Raw genomic sequence first — 19847 nt, forward strand, 5'->3', positions numbered from 1 at the left:
CAAATACAAGGATTTGATAGTTAACGAAACAACACTCAAACTACTCATCCATTTGTAGTTGAATTTGTACTGTTGAATTTGTAGTATATTTGTACTGTAGAATAATGACATAGATTATATATATATATATGCCAGCCATATATATGCCAGCATGGAAAGATCTCAAACACATATTGAAAAGTGGAACAAGCAAATTACTGTTATTAAGTAAAGAATTCGGACACTTGGTAAAAAATGTGTTTAAAAACAAAATTACATGTATGTATGTGCATACATTTACACACACATATACAAATATATGCATGTGTATATATCTTACATATTGCATGGGAGGTGATCTGGGAATACTTACCAGGCAGGTGAGATATTGTGATTATGAAGGTGGTTTACCCAGATTGGGGCTTATCCATTGCACTCTGGATGTTCTGACCCCTGTGACGTCCCCTAATGTGGAAAACCCAATGGCATAATTTGTGGTAGTGAGGAACTTCGTTTGCACTTTCCCTCAAAAAGAAATTAAAAAGTAAAAACAAAAAAAAAAAAAAAGAAAGAAAGAAAGAAAGAAAAGAAGACAAAAGCAAATAAAAGAAAAAAGAAAAGAAAAGTTACCTGATATGAATTGCAACCTACTTACTGTTAACCCTCATTACCTGTGAAGAGAGGAGTGAGATTCACCTAAGTGAAATTGGGCTATTTATTCTTACAATATAGTGGTTCTGTGCTTCAATTTTTTTAAATAAAATGTTTATATAACTAAAATTAAACCAATACAGATGTAAAGAATAACTAGAAGTGTGAGCAAATGAATATGACATTTTAATATTTGGAATGAAATCTTGGTGTTGAATCAACTATAGTGTAACTCAATTTGCCATACTACATACATTTATCTACTTGATTTGCATTTGGAGCAAAAGCAGGAGGGAGTCATCTTTATTGAGGCTTTAAATAAGAGTCTTCAACAAGTTTTTGGTAGTGACAGATTGATGGGTCACGCAATCTCTTGCACTGGGATTCAGAGATGTGTTGACATAGTGTATATGCTTGTGGCAGGTGAGAGTAAGACTACCTTTCGGACGCACAGACTTACTGGGTTCCCGCTGGATTGACTGTCATTCCCACCTCAATAAGAATTACAACAGACATCTGTAGGAGTTATAGCTGAGTTGAATACCAAGCTGTATCTTAAGTTATGGGCAAGATTCATTGCTTTTAATTAGTTGCTCAAGGTAGGTATGTGATCAAATATATATATAGTTTGAAATGGAGTTTCACTCTGTCTCCCAGGCTGCAGTGCAGTGGCGCTATCTAGGCTCATTGCAAGCTCCGCCTCCCGAGTTCATGCCATTCTCCTGCCTCAGCCTCCCCAGTAGCTGGGACTACAGGCGCCCGCCATCACGCCCGGCTAATTTTTTGTATTTTTAATAGAAACGGGGTTTCACTGTGTTAGGCAGGATGGTCTTGATTTCCTGACTTCGTGATCCACCCTCCTTGGCCTCCCAAAGTGTTGGGATTACAGGCGTGAGCCACCGCGCCTGGCCTAAAATATTCTTTATAAAAATGCTTATGGATAAGTAAGCTAGAAATACCTAATCTTTTGAGAACTGATGAAAGGATATTCCCTGTGGAAAAATATACTTATGTAATACATTTGTATACAATGTCTTTTATGTAAATTTCCCATTTGACTTCATGCAAAAAGGGAATGATATATTTGTTGCACGGGGTTGATCCTACCCGCCCCACCCCACGCAACCAGCAAACAACAAGCATTTCCTTGGATCTTTTTAAGTACCATACCCTGCTTGATACAGTCTCCTTTCTTCTATCTGACATTCCTGGAAATATCCAAAGTACAAGACAGGAAATTTTGCAGCGTAGTTATATTTTGTTAATAAACATAAAATTATATAAAACAATACACATTTATTGGTATTTTAATGGTAGTGAATATGTAGTCACAGTACCAAGCACTATTCTGAGAGGAAACTGAAGAAAAGAGATGTTAAGGAACCTGCCCATGGACCCACAGCTGGTAAGGAGCAGAACTGGGATTTGATTCCAGCAGCCTGGCCCCTGAGGTTACGCTTTTACATACTGTGATATGTGGAACTGCCACGTCCCAATCCTCTACACACCCATATCCTGGCTTTAAGGTGATGAAAGGTTTTTTGTCATGGTTGAACTTCCTGGTTGTCCTTGAAGATTTTTCCCCTTCTTAAAGTCCCTCTGAAATTATTGTCCCAGCACCTCAAGAAACTGCTGTGCCTTCTCATTGCCTCAACCCAAATGCTTTGCTGGAAGTTAGGGAAGCCAGTTCATTTTTGCTTGCACTCACCATCTTTTCTGCTTTCTCTCCTCCAGAAAGTCACTTTCAGATGCCTCAAGAGGCCTTTTCTCTTTAGACAGTTAATAGTCTCTTGTTCCTATAACATCGTACACAACATATGGTATTGGGTTTTCTGATTGTTGCTCAGTCATTAAACCTTACAGAGATGTTATGTATGAATGCAGCCCATTCCAGAGTGGAATGGTTACATCTCTCCTTCAATCTCATCACCTGTGTTTCACTCACAGCTTTTCTGCGGCTTTCACAAACTGTGGCATTGCCTTTTAAAACTGCCCCCCAAATGTGAAAACCTCCCAACTGCCTGTTATTCACACGCATTCTCCAATCCTGACTGTATTGACTATGGTGCACTCCAACCAAAGAAAAGTCTATCACACACTTCAATCAAGTTCAAGGGACACAAGAACTGACTTACTGCTTGTGATTTTTGCTCAACTGCTCAAATTAGACAGGGACATTGCTTTGGGCTAGAAATATTGTTTAGTCTTCTAAGTATACTTAGATCCCACTGTAAAAGAAAGATCATAGTTAATACAGGTTGAGAACACAAAAAGGATTTAAATACTTAGGCTGATGAATGGGGGAATTGGTGAGAAAAGAGACCATAATTCAGTCAAACTATTTGATTGCTAATTAGTAAGGCCAGTGAATGAGGAATAAAAACCACTAATTACCAGTTCTCCATTAATACTTCATGTTGATATGCTCCTGTTAGATATTTCATATATCAGAGCTACATGAAGTTTAGGGTTTTATTTAAGAGAATATGTCTAGATTTGAATCTCAAAAATTAAAGCTATAAAACTGATTACATTGGTGATTTATTAAAGAGAATATTCCTTCTCTTAGTTAAAATTTTTAACTGATTTTATACTGTTTTCCCTTAGGACCCAAGTAGTGTATCCCAACATTCTAATCAAGTAAGTGGTCTAGAGTCTAAGGCAGTCTGCTCACTAACACTGATGCTCACCTGCCCACCCAGGATACCCATCATTCCTCATTCTGCATCTTCCATTTCATACAGGAAAGAAGGAAGGAAGAGAGGAAAGGAGGCCAGGAAACAAAGGGTAATAATTCCCTTAATTCCCGAACTTTATATTGAGGACATACTGTGCACTAACCCAGTGTGAGGTGTTTTCTTTATATATACTTGTCTTACACACCTCCATTCAGTTTAATGCAAGATTAAAAGCCAGCATTTTCAAACTGTAAGAAACCTAAATAATTATATCTTCTTCTTATTTTATAGTTGGGAATACTGTGATCAGGAAGGTTAAGAAACTTGGAGGATCATACAGTTTGTTGGTGACAATCTCAGGGAAAAGCTACAAATCTCTCTACTTCTGGCTTTTCATACAATTTCCATTGATATTTGAATAGAACTCTTGGTAAATAACATATTCAGTGTAAATCTCAGGATGTACAAAATACAAGAAACTCTAATTCAGACACAATATCAACTCCTTTATAGCTAAAGATGGTGATAGCCAGTCCTTACCCATCTCCTCTGAGAGGAGCAGGAGGAACTAGTATTTTCTATTATGCTTAGTCCAAGCCTTTAAAAAAATTCTTAATTCTGACTATTTTTGTTACTAGAATAAATGTTAAATTTAAGATATGAAATTCTATATTTATTTTTAGCTCAGTATTAACTATCAAACTTAATTAAAATACTAACTGTTCTGGACCTATGTTTCCTAAATTGCTAAAGGAGAGGGTTGAAAAAGATGATCATTAAAGCCTTTTTCAGCTGTTGCATGATTTTATGAATTATGGAAACCACTTCCTATCTAAATAGATTATAAAGGATGAAAACATTTTTTTCCAGATTATTTTTCTAAATTAATGAATCTGTGATAAGTTGGTAAAGTTATATGTGCAGATAGGGAATAGACGTATCTATCATCTTATTGTATAGTACAGTATAATATAATGTAGTATAGTATAGTATACTAAAAGAAGTGTATAGCAAAAGAGGAGATAGCAGTAAGATGATAGCCATCATTGAAAAAATAAATAGGTAAGAGCATAAATATTTGGGGAGGATCCAGGGACATTATTATCAAATTATTTGAATCTTATTTAAATAATTTCCTATTTCCGAATCTTTTATGACCTTTTTAAAAAGTCATAAATTGGTCGGGCGCAGTGGCTCAAGCCTGTAATCCCAGCACTTTGGGAGGCCAAGACGGGGGGATCATGAGATCTGGAGATCAAGACCATCCTGGCTAACACAGTGAAACCCCATTTCTACTAAAAAAAATACAAAAAACTAGCCGGGCGAGGTGACGGGCGCCTGTAGTCCCAGCTACTCGGGAGGCTGAGGCAGGAGAACGGCGTAAACCCGGGAGGCGGAGCTTGCAGTGAGCCGAGATCCGGCCACTGCACTCCAGCCTGGGTGACAGAGCGAGACTCTGTCTCAAAAAAAAAAAAAAAAAAAAAAAAGTCATAAATTAAGACATTTTGATATTGAGTTGATTGGAAAGTTACCACTTGAACAATTTGGATGAATAAATATGGAAGTGTAATAAACAGCCTCTCTCTACATTTCTGAACTTTTCGAGCGTGATTCTCAAAACCTGAATGTAACACTGGTTAGTGGCATCCATGCTGAGCATTGTTCTCAGGGATTGATAAAGATTCCTACCTTATCCAGATTTTTGTCTGACTCTTCTGAGCCCTCTTCTCAACTAGGCCTCAGTCTTGGCTTGCCTTTAACAAGAATCTCCCTATCCTTGATATAGCCTCTTAGTAATTTCCCATTTGCTGACCCCTTCTCTTGGCCCATTGGCTACATATCCCCAGTTATCCATATTGTATTCAGAGTTGTGTTCCGTCTGTCTCCTCTATTGCAATAGTCTTGAATAAAACCTTTTTTACAATTTTAATAAGTGGTGAGCAAATTTTCTGTTACATGACTTTAGTTGGAAGACTCGAAACAAAGTCCTTTCCACTTCGAAAGGGCCTACCTGTTTACTTACCAGGTACATAGTTGACTGCTTCCAAGACTGTGAACAATGTCTGGGAAAACTGAACTTTGATGGTTTTTGCAAGAAAACTTAGTAGTCCCTTGAGTTCTCTCCAAGAAAATGTATATTTGGCACATTTTTGCTAATGTGTTTAAAGCAGGAAAATTAATGCTAGTGCTTAAAGAACTATCAGTGAGGAAATTGCCTGGCAACAGGAATAGAACTGGGGAGGGAGATATCTATTACATCAGGATTTTTTGGTTCCGTATACATGTAAACATGTGCTCTGACCAGGTTGGACTGGTCAATGGATAAATTCATCCTGTGAAATTAGATGACCCCCATTTTCTATCTCCCCCAAACTCCACTTTTTCACAATGGTTCACAGAGTAGGTTTATCCTCTACTCTGATAAACCAGGGGTTCATCTACAGGAAGATTTCTGTAACTGCCATTGTGATTTATAGGAGGCAAGACTAAATCTGATACATGATATCCTAATGCCTAGAGAGATAAATTCATCACAAGAGAAAAAGTCATCTTGCTTGTTGAATCCAGCATAGGAATAGAACTACAATGGTTGTTCTCGGCCTGTGAGCACCTGGGGAGAAGAATGGCTGTGTATAAGAATATATAGAGCTTTCCTTCGAGCACAGAAATACTGAGAAACAAAATAGCGTTCAGCCTCCCCTACTGAGCTCAACACAGAGGGAATGGCCATTATCCTCATTTTTCTAGAACATTTATCATTGCATGGGGAGAATTGCCTAGGATTGACACTGAGGAATGGTGGCTGATTACCAGTAACACGTGACTAAGGATAGATGAACACATGGACATATACTTAAGTAAAACATTGAGAATTCCTTGAAATACTCAAAGAATGAGAACTCCTAAAAGGTCTGGACTGGTGAGTATAGCACTAAAACTCTCTGGATTTGAATATTAATATGAATGATACTAATTGGATTCAGAAGCTTGGAATATTTTGAATATTTCATTTTATATGAAAGGCATTGCTGATACAAGTTACATAGATTTTATAAGTATTGTCTAATAAGTTTCTTGTTTTATGTATTTTACTCAGTATTACATTTGTATTTGAATGGATCTTAATAATTCTTTACATTCAGACAACTGTATCTTCACAAATATCACAAATACAAAGTTTTTGTCATGTGAATCACATATTTTCTTTTTTCTTTTTTCTTTCTTTTTTTTTTTTTTTTTCCGAGACAGAGTCTTGCTCTGTCCCCCAGGCTGGAGTGTAGTGGCCGGATCTCAGCTCACTGCAAGCTCTGCCTCCCAGGCTTACGCCATTCTCCTGCCTCAGCCTCCCCAGTAGCTGGGACTAAAGGCGCCCGCCACCTCGCCTGGCTAGTTTTTTGTATTTTTAGTAGAGACGGGGTTTCACCGTGTTAGCCAGGATGGTCTCGATCTCCTGACCTCGTGATCCACCCATCTCGGCCTCCCAAAGTGCTGGGATTACAGGCTTGAGCCACCGTGCCTGGCGTGAATCACATATTTTCATAACATGTGTCAGACTGGCTGCTCAGAATAAAAATGAGCCCATATCTGGAAGTCAGGAGAAGGAATTCCAGTCCCTGCCATGTACCCATCTGACTGCCTCTCTATGTCACCTCATTTCTCTGACCTCTGGGTTCTGATTGGCCTCTTAGAATGTCTTAGAATGATCATCACTGTTCTATACATGCAATAAAAATTAAATGAGTGAATTAGGTGTTGTGAATGCAAAAGAGATGCACTGGTAGCAGTTTTTCAGAAGATGCATTAAAGGCAGAATTATCTTTTTCTTTTCTCTTTTTCTTCCTTCCTTCCTTCCTTCCTTTCTTTCTTTCTTTCTTTCTTTTCTTTCTTTCTTTTTTTTTTTGGAGACAGAGTCACTCTAGTGCCCAGGCTGGGGTGCAGTGGCATGATCTCAGCTCACTGCAACCTCTGCCTCTCAGGTTCAAGCAATTCTCCTACCTCAGCCTCCTGAGTAGCTGGGACTACAGGCGCCCACCACCATGCCCAGCTAATGTTTGTTTTTTTAGTACAGAATGGGTTTCACCATGTTGGCCCGGCTCCTGACCTCAAGTGATCCACCTGCCTCAGACTCCCAAAATGTTGAAATTACAGGAATGAGCCATCATGCCTGGCCAAAGGCAGAATTACCTTGTTTCAATTCTGTTGACTTATTAGAAGAAAAACTTGGGGCAAATTAATTTTTTGCTTCTCTTATCTATAAAGTAAGAAAAAATATTATATTTAACCTATCAGGCTGTGGTGAGCATGAAGTGAGCTAATATATGTTAAACTCATAAATGTTACTTATCACATAATAAACAATCAAATATGAGTATCTAAGCTTTGAAACTTTTGTTTTCTCATAGTCTTTGAATTTTTAATATTTACGTTTAATACTGTTGTCTTACTTTCCTTTATAATATCTGTAAGGTGGCTCAAGATAGAAGTATCTAAAATATATACATTGAAAATTTCAAGGTGATCTATATTGGGAGAGATGTATGAAAAAACATATAATGCTACCCAACAGTAGAATGAAAATTAGTGGAAAAATAAGAATATTTATTTGTTCTTGTTTTCTTTTCATTCTGTTGTTCATGTAAGTGTGTATCACATTTTTGTAAATAAAACCAAATTCCTGCAATTTTTACACCCATATTCTCTACCTCCAATTCCTCTTAATTTTTTCCTCTGTTTGGTACACAGTAAGCCCCAATAAGTTTGTAGAAATAGTCACTAATCATTAAGAGAAAAAAAAACGGAATGGAAATGGTCAAATGAAATAACCCAGGATTTGTGGCAGGAGGAGCACACTCTGGATTTTTCATTAGATGGAAAACTCTGTTCATTTGGAAAGTTCTTCTTTATCCTTCTTTCTCTCTGTCTCTCTCTCTCTCAATCTCCGTTCATCTCTTTTCTTTTTCTAAAGATTCTGAGGAGTGAAAATGCTTCAATTATAGATTAGTCTTTTTGCAAGCATGCAGATGTCTTTTCATTCATCCAAAAAATTTTATTTGGCCCCTACTAAGTGCTGGGGTACCAAGTATAATATTTTAAGGTTAGGGTAACTACCATGGGTTGGCAATGGGTAATTTCTATTATACTTTGTTTTATTTTCTACATGTATTTGCAATAAGTAGGTCATTACTATCATAGCAGTAAATTCACCTTGAGGTCTTCTACCTCATAAATCACTTTCTGACAGCCATGCAGGTCAATGGTAACTCACAATGCATCCCCCTTCTTCTCCACTTCAGTGTGCACATTTACATACAATAAGAATAATGCAACAGAGGGTTTTAATTTTAAAAAATCACAGTAATTTGCTAAAAAATATTACAATCATTATTACTTATTCTCCAAGGGTTATCTTGGGAAATTTTAAGTTCATTCTACACTGCTTAGTAGAGACATGAATTTTGCCTTCTACAACTGAATATTCAAATTGCCCCAATTCATATAATTTATAAATTTGTAGTCTCATGTCTGAATGTTTCGATGTATAAATTTTTCAGAAAACTTAGCCTATATTTCTTATGAATAATTTACCAGTAAACCTTCAGAATATGAAACAACTGACTATCTCGTTCTCAATGAATTATTCACTAAAATTAAAATATTTGGAGAAACAAGTACTGTAAAACAAAGTGATACTATATACAGAAAAATTTTAAATTATTGCCAGGTGTGGTGGCTCACGCCTGTAATCCCAGCACTTTGGATACTGAGGCGGGTGGATCACCTGAGGTCAGGAGTTCGAGACCAGCCTGGCCAACATGGTGAAACCCTTTCTCTACTAAACATACAAAAATTATCTGGCTTGGTGGTGGGCACCTGTAATTCCAGTTCTTCAGGAGGCTGAGGCAAGAGAATCACTTGAACTCAGGAGGCAGAGGTTGCAGCGAGCAAGATCCCACCACCGCACTCTGGTCTAGGCAATAGAACGAGACTTGGACTCAAAAAAAGAAAATAATTTTTTTAGTTGTATATATTAAAATGAAAATTCTAAATCATGTAAGTAAATCGTTGTTTTTTTATTTCACTTTTACATTTGAAAGCACTATTTATTCACTTATGATTACATAAACTCATATACACATATTTACTATCAAAATTTAATATATGTTGATTTTGAGGGGAATACATTTAAATTGTACTTCTATATTTTCCAAATTCCATTTGTTACCACAACACAATTTTAAGTAATCCCATATGCCCACATATTACCACATCCTCTTCAAACACTGATACAAGTAAGTGTATATGTGTGTATATATTCACACACATATCTATGTTTATATATGTATACACACACATACATACACAATTTTTTGCACACAATTGCAAAATTTTCAAACATATTTAATTTTTCTAGTAATTATTTATTATTAATATTCAATTTAATTTCACCTAGGTCAAAGGAGATGAGTTATATGCCAATCCTTTGCAATGTGTTGAAGCTAAATGTATGCATATGGCATGGGATCAATTTTCATAAATGTCCCATGTGTTCTGAAAAACTAGAGGATTCTGCCATTGATGGGTATAAAGTTTCATATATGTCCATGCGAATCACCCAGGTAGTGTGAATTCAGATCTCAAGTCTGCTGCAAGGGTTAGTTTGGGATTATGGAAAATCAAAGAAGAATTTTTCTCTCCACTTGGCACTTGATGTGAAATAGGAAAATTTTCTCAGTATCCCCTTTGCATAGCAAGGTTTAGTTCTAATTCTCACTTTTACTGGGAGTGTTTATTTCTAACCCTCACTTTTACTGTGAGTCCAGTGTCTATGGGGTCGTCTCTTATTATGTTCACTATCTTGGGAACATGCTGTCTTTTATCTCCTCTCCCCCATACCCCTCATACCACCATGGAAGCTTGAGATAACTAGAGATGGGTAGTCATCCACAAGATAAAAACCAGCTTTGGGGCTTGCTAACCTGGTTTTCTGGTATCATTCGAATATTGGGGGGCTTTTAACATTTATTTATTTCCTGAAAGTTCAGGAATGCATTTGGAATGATGTTATACACGTTTTAAAATATTTTTCCAGCAATTTAGTTAATTCCACCACTTCCGGCACTTGGGAAGATTATTCTGTGTGACCAATCTACCATATTATTGAAAATAGGGGCACCTGAACATCTTCTTAAGAAGGAAGTGACATGCTGAATTTTGAAATTTTTCGCAGAACACCAATTTGATTTAATACTACAGACGTATTATTAGATACTAATGGAATCAACAAAAGCGTCAAGAACAGATGGGAGTAATTCTCTTCAAACTGGAATATTAGATGAAAAACTCATAGGATGTGCTTAGGTTCTCCTTTCTTCTTATTTTAAATACATGCATTAGACACACTCAATTGAGAATACATTTGTTAAAAAAAACAACAACACCATGAAACAATTTAAAAATACTTTTAAGTTAAGAGAACACAATACTGCCTCAAAGCAATAATTCTCAGAGCCTTTTATATGAAAAATGCATAAGCAACAGTAACACATGAGGGTGAACTTGGTTTATGAGTATTTTACTCTGGGTCTTTAGGTAATAATTATGAAGCCATATGCTAATAAAAAGCACTCATGAATTAAGTGCTTTTTGGTCTGCTATCCTGAAATTGCCTGACTCTGAAATGAGGAGGCAGACACAGTGAAGGAATTACAAAGGAAATAGTTTTCTTAGGAAATTCTACTCTCCATAATCTAATCTTGGCACAGCTGCAATACAATTAAGGAATACCAGAGGCAAGTTACAGCAAGAGAGTTTTATTTGTTATCTTTTTTTTTTAACCACACGACAGTGTATCTATTAGAAAAAAACAACAATTGACTCTCTCAAAAACCTCTGAGAATTTTTTTAAAATTTAATTTCAAAACAACAAGGAATGGGGAATCATCTGAGTGGAAAACTTCAAATGATGAGAATCTTTTTCCCCCTACCTCCATTCTGTTAACCAACTTCAGGGTTTAATCTCATGTAATATTTTTTAATAATGTAATCTGGTTAGAAATAATTTCATAGAGATAATCATACTTAAAGATGACATTATGATCTTTTGGGCATAATGTGTGAGCACTGGGATAAATTACAGAAAGAGACTGTGAGCCTGTTGGACAAGTAAACAGCATGAGAAGTTTTAGAAACAATACTTCAAAGGTATGAGACTTTGGAAAACAACTTTAACAATAAATATAGGATTACAGTCCTTCAGTTACATGTTATAATATACAAAAAGCTTGGAAGTTCTGATCACCCATCACTAAAACCAACAAGTTCAACAAAAGCCTTATGTCATTGCAATTAAGAGAGAAAGAGTGAAGTTTCATATAAGTAAATGCTTGACTGGCAAAGCACAAGGAAATTCCCCATATTCCAAGGCAGCTTCCTATACCCAGTGTGCACACACTCAGCCCTATTGGTAAGTGTATTTTACTCCTAGAGATTCAGCAAAAATGGGCAATGCTCCTGCAGAATATTTAAGTTCAACATTACTTGAAAATATATAATTATTTTTAATTTGCCAAAATCTGGATTTTTTTTTTTTTTTTTTTTTTGAGACAGTCTCTCTGTTGCCCAGGCTGGAGTGCAGTGGCGTGATCTCACTGCGAGCTCCACCTCCCGGGTTCACGCCATTCTCCCGAGTAGCTGGGAGTACAGGCGCTTGCCAAAACGCCCAACCTTTTCTTTTTTTAATTTTTAGTAGAGATGGGGTTTCACCATGTTAGCCAGGATGGTCTCCATCTCCCAACCTCGTGATCCACCCGCCTCGGCCTCCCAATTTCTCTACTGGTAAAGTAGAGAACAACATCTGAAATTTAGACAGAAGCAGACATATTAGCTGCAGACAGTAAAAATACAGAACTGAAAAGGTCTTTGGAGATGATCAGGTTAACACAGGTCACACAGCAGGTAAAGAAAAACAACGTGATTTTGTGGAGATGGAAACATAATTGTTAAGGGCAAGGACAGAGATCTGGGTAATCCCACAGTTGCAGGAAGTATAGTTTTAGCACCAGAGGCTGATGTCTGGACTTGGAGAATGGGATATGGAGATAAATTCTCAATCCCAATGAACCTCCTGGCAGGCCACTGTTAAGAGAGCCAGGGTGTAAAAGAGATGGGTAGGCCAAAGAAGAACAAAGGGCTGTACTGACACAGGAAGGAGAATGCTAGCAAGAACATTTCAAAGGAGAAAACAATGATGAAGAGGAGTTGAAAAGAAGCATTCTATCCATAGTTTTTTAGAGCAGAAGCCTCTCAACGCTTTTGGTCTCAGAAACCTTTTACACTCCTTAAAATCAATGGACATCAAAATGCTTTTATTGTGCTGATATTTGTTTTCTATGTTTTATATGTGCTGATGTGCATTCATATTTATTGTAATACAAATTAAAATTAAAAAATAATTTACAATTCTTAATTCGTTAAAAAAAAACCAATACTAGTTAACACAAATAGCTTATTTTTCTGAACAAATGCTACGCTTTCGAAACCCAAAAATATTTAGCAAAAATATTGATATTGATTTATATTTTACAATTCTATTTAATGTCTGGCTTAATAGACTATACCTAGATTCTCATATCAGTTTCTAAAGTCAGTCTCTTGCAGCATATTGTTTTCATTGAAGAATATAAAGAAAATCTGGCTACACATATATCTCTATTTGGAAAAGAGAAGAATATTATAATGGCTATTTCAAATAGGAATGTATTCCCATCTTTGATGCTACATTAGAACTCAAGAAGTGTTAGTTCTTTAAAATTTAATTTCAATGAGATGTTACAATAAAATCCATTGTTTTATCTTGTACCTACAATGGATTTTTTATCAATGCATGATTTTGTAACATCATGTGTTGGTCATTTGAAAAATAGTGATACAGCAAGTAATACAGACCTTTCCTTCCCATGTTGACACATTTCATTATGCAATATTCAAAAATCACATGCAGTAAGATCAGCACTGATTTCAACAGGTAAATATTTATGTATTGGACAACTGTCAAGTTAATGGTGGCACATAAACGTTTTCTAAAATTCTAAATTTCACTTGAAAGCTTAAACCGTCTCATTGATAACAAATACTACCAGTTGCTTTTCTTGAAGTGAAAGGCTCATTTTGTCTGCCAAACAAACATCTAATCCAGAAAAATCATAGACTGGCCTTCTGTTTTTCTTTCAGGTAAAATTCATGTTCCTAAGGTAACAAGGAATGAACTTACCCAACTGCCTAAAAATAAATAAATAAATAAATAAATTAAAAAAAAAGGACAATAAAACAGCAGTTTACAAGATATTGGAAAATGGTCCTTGAGAGATGGAAGACAAATAATGGGCATCTATAGTTATTCCAGCTTACTCCCCTAGACAATTTCTGGGTCATAGTATAGAGAGGAGGAAACAAGACAGAGCCTGCTGGACTACCCAGGGTAGGGAGACGATGCTGAGAGTTCATATAGAACAAAAGCATCTGCTGTTACCAGCACAGAGCACAGGAGAGAAGAGAACTGTAAAACGAAAATGAAATTTGCAGAGGATTTGCCACAACAACATTCAGCTGCTTACTGATCAGAGTATGCATGTGAGAAAGCTTCCAAAGTCAGGGGAAGAATCGTCCAAAAGGATGAAAGGTAACAGTGCTGTGATCATTCTTGTATGTGCCTTTTGGTGAGTATACATATACATTTCTTCTGGGTAAATACTTAGGTGGGGAGTTCTGGATTAATAGAGTCTGCATATGTTAGTGGTTGTGCCAATTTATGCCCCCACCAATGGTTTCAGTTTTTCTACATCTTCTTTAAGACTTGTGTTGTCCGAGATCAGGAGATGGAGACCATCCTGGCTAACACGGTGAAACCCCGTCTCTAATAAAAATACAAAAAACTAGCCAGGCGAGGTGGCGGGCGCCTGTAGTCCCAGCTACTCGGGAGGCTGAGGCAGGAGAATGGCGTAAACCCGGGAGGCGGAGCTTGCAGTGAGCTGAGATCCGGCCACTGCACTCTAGCCAGGGCAACAGAGCAAGACTCCATCTCAAAAAAAAAAAAAAAAAGACTTGTGTTGTCTATTCTTTTTATTTTAATTATTATAATAGATGTACAATATTCTCTCATTTGGTTTTAATTTTCATTTTCTTTATTACAATGGAATTGAGTTCCTTTTTATATATCCAGTGTCTTTGTTCATATAGCCGTTATGACATAACTAATCATTAAAATAACTTTGTAATAAAAACCCATTTCCTGTTATAGTGAGTTAACAGGGCTTTTTCTCCCTTAGAAATAATATATGCAAACATCAAAGCTTAAAGGAATTTCTTTGTCAGACTTGTTGACTATCTTAGGAAGAGTCCACTGAAAATCTGAAATTTAGAAAAATATTATTAAATAAGTAGCTGTAGAAAAGTTCATTGATTGCACTAGCTAGAAATTCTGTACCAAACTGAAAAAAAACGTGCTCAAGTGCGAATTAGCCAGTGGGTGATATGAACGTCTTGAACTGGGTAGCAAAGCTCTTTCCCCATGGGCTTGTGCGGGGGCTTGCTATTTCCAACTTTTACATTAGACCAATTCACCTCATAAATTGAGACACTTAGATAAATGGGGTAAAAGATGCTACGACGTGATTCTGGCAAATTTTTTCTCAACAAAATTAGAACAAGTTGATGGATCTCTGTCAGCTTTATAAATAACTTTTCTATGTAAATAAAAATAAGACTACACTGAAGGGGGCATCTGGTTGTATAAAAATAGACTGCACATGGCCCAGTAAAAAGTAACTCTCATGAGGAAGAGTTTGATAATTATTTTTTTCTTTGGTGCTGTGATTCCTGAAATACCTTCACCACCTGAAGCCTTGCACTTGGCATTTCTCGAATCACTTGATTTAAATGTTGAAAAAAATTGTAATGGATGTCTAAATATGTCAATGGCATAATCCCAGTCAATGTAAATAGTCTATAAATCACAGTAGCCCTGACAAAATTGTTAACAGGCATCATTAGACGTTCTGCATCACTCCTTAGGTGAAACATGAAGCCCGAAAAGCTTCTCACATGAAACAAAATATCACAAAGAAAATAGATATGAAGCACATCCCTGGTCCTCAAAGCTTTACTACTTACATTTTGTACTATTTATTTAGCTGAGGCCCATGGTTTTACACTGCGATTCTCATATTGCTTATTCATAGACAGCATCAGAATAACTCATGAGTTAAACAACTAAAAGAATGTTTTGAAAAAGAGGAAGAGACTCTTGTTTAGATTATTTTTTATTTTAAAATAAGTGTATAAATTATCTTTTAAGTTTCAAATGTTTAGTCTATGTATCATCTCTGTGCTTTCATTTTCCTATTTAAGTAAATAAGATAAGCAATGGTTCAGAGAGCAGGTATGTAAGGTACTTGCTGTTGGTGATAGAGAAGTTGGCTTATGGTCTAGCTGTAGATGTAGCTGATTGAGCACCAAAATATTGTTATTTTCAATCAAACAAAACCGGCAATATTTATGCATGTTTACTAAACATCAAGCATTATTTTAGAAGTCTCCCCTTGCATTAAGTCTTTGTTCCTCAAGTTAAATATTATTGTTTGTGTTTTGTCGGTAAGGAGGCTTAAAAGTTCCTTCCTTTCTCTTCATTAATCTGACTCCTTTGTTGTCTCTTTTGCTGATCTCTTTCTTTTGCCCTGTCCTTTAAAGCAATTGTTCCCTAAATTCTCTTGTCTTTTTCCCAGTGTAGTCTCCACTGAAAATTTGATTTACATTGTGGTTTTGTATAAGTTTGGGTAATGAGATAGAAAATGCTAAAGACAGAGTATTAAGCATGAAAACCAATGACAGATGAAGGAATACTTCATTTGGGTGGCTTAACCATTTTACACATATTTTTAGTAAGTACTTTTTAAATTAAAAAACGGAATGGAAAATAATCACAATCCTGTATTTACTTCAATTAATCTATTATGTGAAATCACTACTCTTGTGCCCTTTGAGAGAAAAAGAAAAATTGTATCTTACACATATTTATGTCCTGAACAATTAGACAGTAATAGACATGGAAAACATAGTAAGTATTCGAGAATACCAATATAACTTTATCTTTTTGATTCCATAGTTTATCAAGTATAAGAAGTCCTACCAGTTTGATGTCTTTTGAGAATTTTTAAAAACAAGATATGAATTCAAGCCTTACTTATTAACCAAAAAAAAAAATACATTTATTTGTTAGGTTTATATTCCACTTTCTTCTTCAGACTAATCCTTATATTCCATTGAATAATTATTCCTCTGAGTATTTTTTGTCAATCAAGAGTTACACATAAAATTAGAGTGGCATACTTACGTTCTTGGAGTTTTAGGTGCTTTAAAATGAAGTTTATGATGATTTTAAGGTTTATTAAAGAGTTCTTGAGTTCTTGTCTTTCACTGTATGTTTGAAGGTATGTTTGAAGTTTCTTTTTTTTTTCAGTTCATATACTTTATTTTTTAGAGCAGTTTTAGGTTTACAGAAAAACTGAGGAGAAAGTACAGAAAGTTCCCATATACCTCCTCTTCCCTTTCCCCTATTACTCACATCTTGCATCAGTATGGTGCATTTATTACAATGGATGAACCAATATTGATCTATTGTTATTAACTAAAGTCCATAGCTTAAATTAGGGCTTACTCTTTGTGTTGTACAGTTCTGTGGCTTTTCAAAAAGCCATACTGTCACTCGGTCACCATTTTAGTATCATACAGAATAGTATCTCTGCTATAAAAATTCCGTATTCTCCACTTATTCATTCCTCCTGCCTAAATTCCTGGCAACTACTGATCTTTGTACTGTCTTCACAGTCTCACTTTTTCCAGAGTATTACATAGTTGGAATCACATAGTATGAAGTCTTTTCAGGTTGGCTTCTTTTACTGACCCATATACATTTAAGGTTCCTCCAAGTCTTTTCAGTCTTTTCATAGACAGATAGCTCATGTATTTTTTTTTTTAATTTTACTTTAAGTAAAATAAAGTACGTTGTACATGTGCACGAAGTGCAGGTTTGTTACATATGTATACATGTATACATGTGCCACGTTGGTGTGCTGCACCCATTAACTTGTCATTTACATTAGGTATATCTCCTAATGATATCTCTCTCCACTCCCCTCTCCCCACGACAGGCCCCAGTGTGTCATGTTCCCTTTCCTGTGTCCAAGTGTTCTCATTGCTCAATTCCCACCTATGGGTGAGAACATAGTTTGCTGAGAATGATGGTTTCCAGCTTCATCCATGCCCCTACAAAGGACATGAACTCATCCTATTTTATGGCTGCATGGTATTCCACAGTGTATATGTGCCACATTTTCTCAATCCAGTCTATCATTGATGGACATTTGGGTTGGTTCCAAGTCTTTGCTATTGTGAATAGTGCCGCAATAAACATACATGTTCATGTGTCTTTATAGCAGCATGATTTATAATCCTTTGGGTATATACCCAGTAATGGGATGGCTGGGTCAAATGGTGTTTCTAGTTCTAGATCCTGGAGGAATCGCCACACTGTCTTCCACAATGGTTGAACTCGTTTATAGTCCCACCAACAGTGTAAAAGTATTCCTATTTATCCGCATCCTCTCCAGCACCTGTTGTTTCCTGACTTTTTTTTTTTTTTTGAGACGGAGTCTCACTCTGTCACCCAGGCTGGAGTGCAGTGGCACGATCTCGGCTCACTGCAAGCTCTGCCTCCCAGGTTCATGCCATTCTCCTGCCTCAGCCTCTCAAGTAGCTGGGACTACAGGTGCCCGCCACCACTCCAGGCTAATTTCTTTTGCATTTTTAGTAGAGACGGGGTTTCACCATGTTAGCCAGGATGGTCTCAATCTCCTGACCTTGTGATCCACCCGCCTCAGCCTCCCAAAGTGCTGGGATTACAGGCGTGAGCCACCACGCCCGGCCGTATTTCCTGACTTTTTAATGATCACCATTCTAACTGGTGTGAGATGGCATCTCATTGTGGTTTTGATTTGCATTTCTCTGATGGCTGGTGATGATGAGCATTTTTTCATGTGTCTGTTGGCTGCATAAATGTCTTCTTTTGAGAAGTGTCTGTTCATATCCTTTGCCCACTTTTTGATGTTTTTTTTTTTTTTTTTCTTGTAAATTTGTTTGAGTTCTTTGTAGAATCTGGATATTAGCCCTTTGTCAGATGAGTAGACTGCAAAAATGTTCTCCCATTCTATAGGTTGCCTGTTCACTCTGATGGTAGTTTCTTTTGCTGTGCAGAAGCTCTTTAGTTTAATTAGATCCCATTTGTCAATTTTTGCTTTTGTTGCCATTACTTTTGGTGTTTCAGACATGAAGTCCTTGCCCATGTCTATGTCCAGAATGGTATTACCTAGGTTTTCTTCTTGAGTTTTTATGGTTTTAGGTCTAACATTTAAGTCTCTAATTCATCTTGAATTAATTTTTGCACATTGATTTTGTACCCTGAGACTTTGCTGAAGTTGCTTATCAGCTTACGGAGATTTTGGGCTGAGACCACAGAGTCTTCTAAATATACAATCATGTCATCTGCAAACAGGTACAATTTGACTTCCTCTTTTCCTAATTGAATACCCTTTATTTATTTCTTCTGCCTGATTGCCCTAGCCAGAACTTCCAACACTATGTTGAATAGGAGTGGTGAAAGAGGGCATCCCTGTCTTATGCCCGTTTTCAAAGGGAATGCTTCCAGTTTTTGTCCATTCAGTATGATATTGGCTGTGGGTTTGTCATAAAAGCTCTTATTATTTTGAGATACTTCTCATCAATACCTAATTTATTGAGAGTTTTTAGCATGAAGGGCTGTTGAATTTTGTCAAAGGCCTTTTTTTCATCTGTTGAGATAATCATGTAGTTTTTGTCTTTGATTCTGTTTATACACTGGATTACGTTTATTTATTTGCATATGTTGAAGCAGCCTTGCATCCAAGTGATGAAGCACACTTGATTATGGTGTATAAGATTTTTGATGGGTTGCTGGATTTGGTTTGCCAGTATTTTGTTGAGGATTTTTGCATCAATGTTCGTCAGGGATATTGGTCTAAAATTCTCTATTTTTGTTGTGTCTCTGCGAGGCTTTGGTATCAGCATGATGTTGGCCTCATAAAATGAATTGGGGGAATTCTTTCTTTTTCTATTGATTGGAATAGTTTCAGAAGGAATGGTACCAGCTCCTCCTTGTACCTCTGGTAGACTTTGGCTGTGAATCCATCTGGTCCTGGAGTTTTTTTGGTTGGTAGGCTATGAATTATTGCCTCAATTTCAGAGCCTGTTATTGGTCTATTCAGGGATTCAACTTCTTCCTGGTTATACTTGAAGTTTCTTTTATTCCATGCAAATAAAATTCAGTGTTTCTTTTTTTTTTTTTTTTTTGAGGCGGAGTCTCGCTCTGTCGCCCAGACTGGAGTGCAGTGGCGCAATCTCGGCTCACTGCAAGCTCCGCCTCCCGGGTTCACGCCATTCTCCTGCCTCAGC

At 36.6% G+C, this 19847-nt stretch overlaps 1 non-coding gene across 1 annotated transcript; it reads left to right on the top strand.

Moving 5' to 3' along the window:
- Nucleotides 1-344: 344 nt before the first annotated feature.
- LOC117098207 lies at nucleotides 345-508 on the top strand. Its single transcript, XR_004443255.1, has one exon. It is a non-coding gene; the product is annotated as a U1 spliceosomal RNA (small nuclear RNA).
- The last annotated feature ends 19339 nt before the right edge of the window (nucleotides 509-19847 follow it).

Source organism: Trachypithecus francoisi, unplaced genomic scaffold, assembly GCF_009764315.1.
Source record: "Trachypithecus francoisi isolate TF-2019V2 unplaced genomic scaffold, Tfra_2.0 Lachesis_group15, whole genome shotgun sequence".
Lineage (NCBI taxonomy): Eukaryota > Metazoa > Chordata > Mammalia > Primates > Cercopithecidae > Trachypithecus > Trachypithecus francoisi.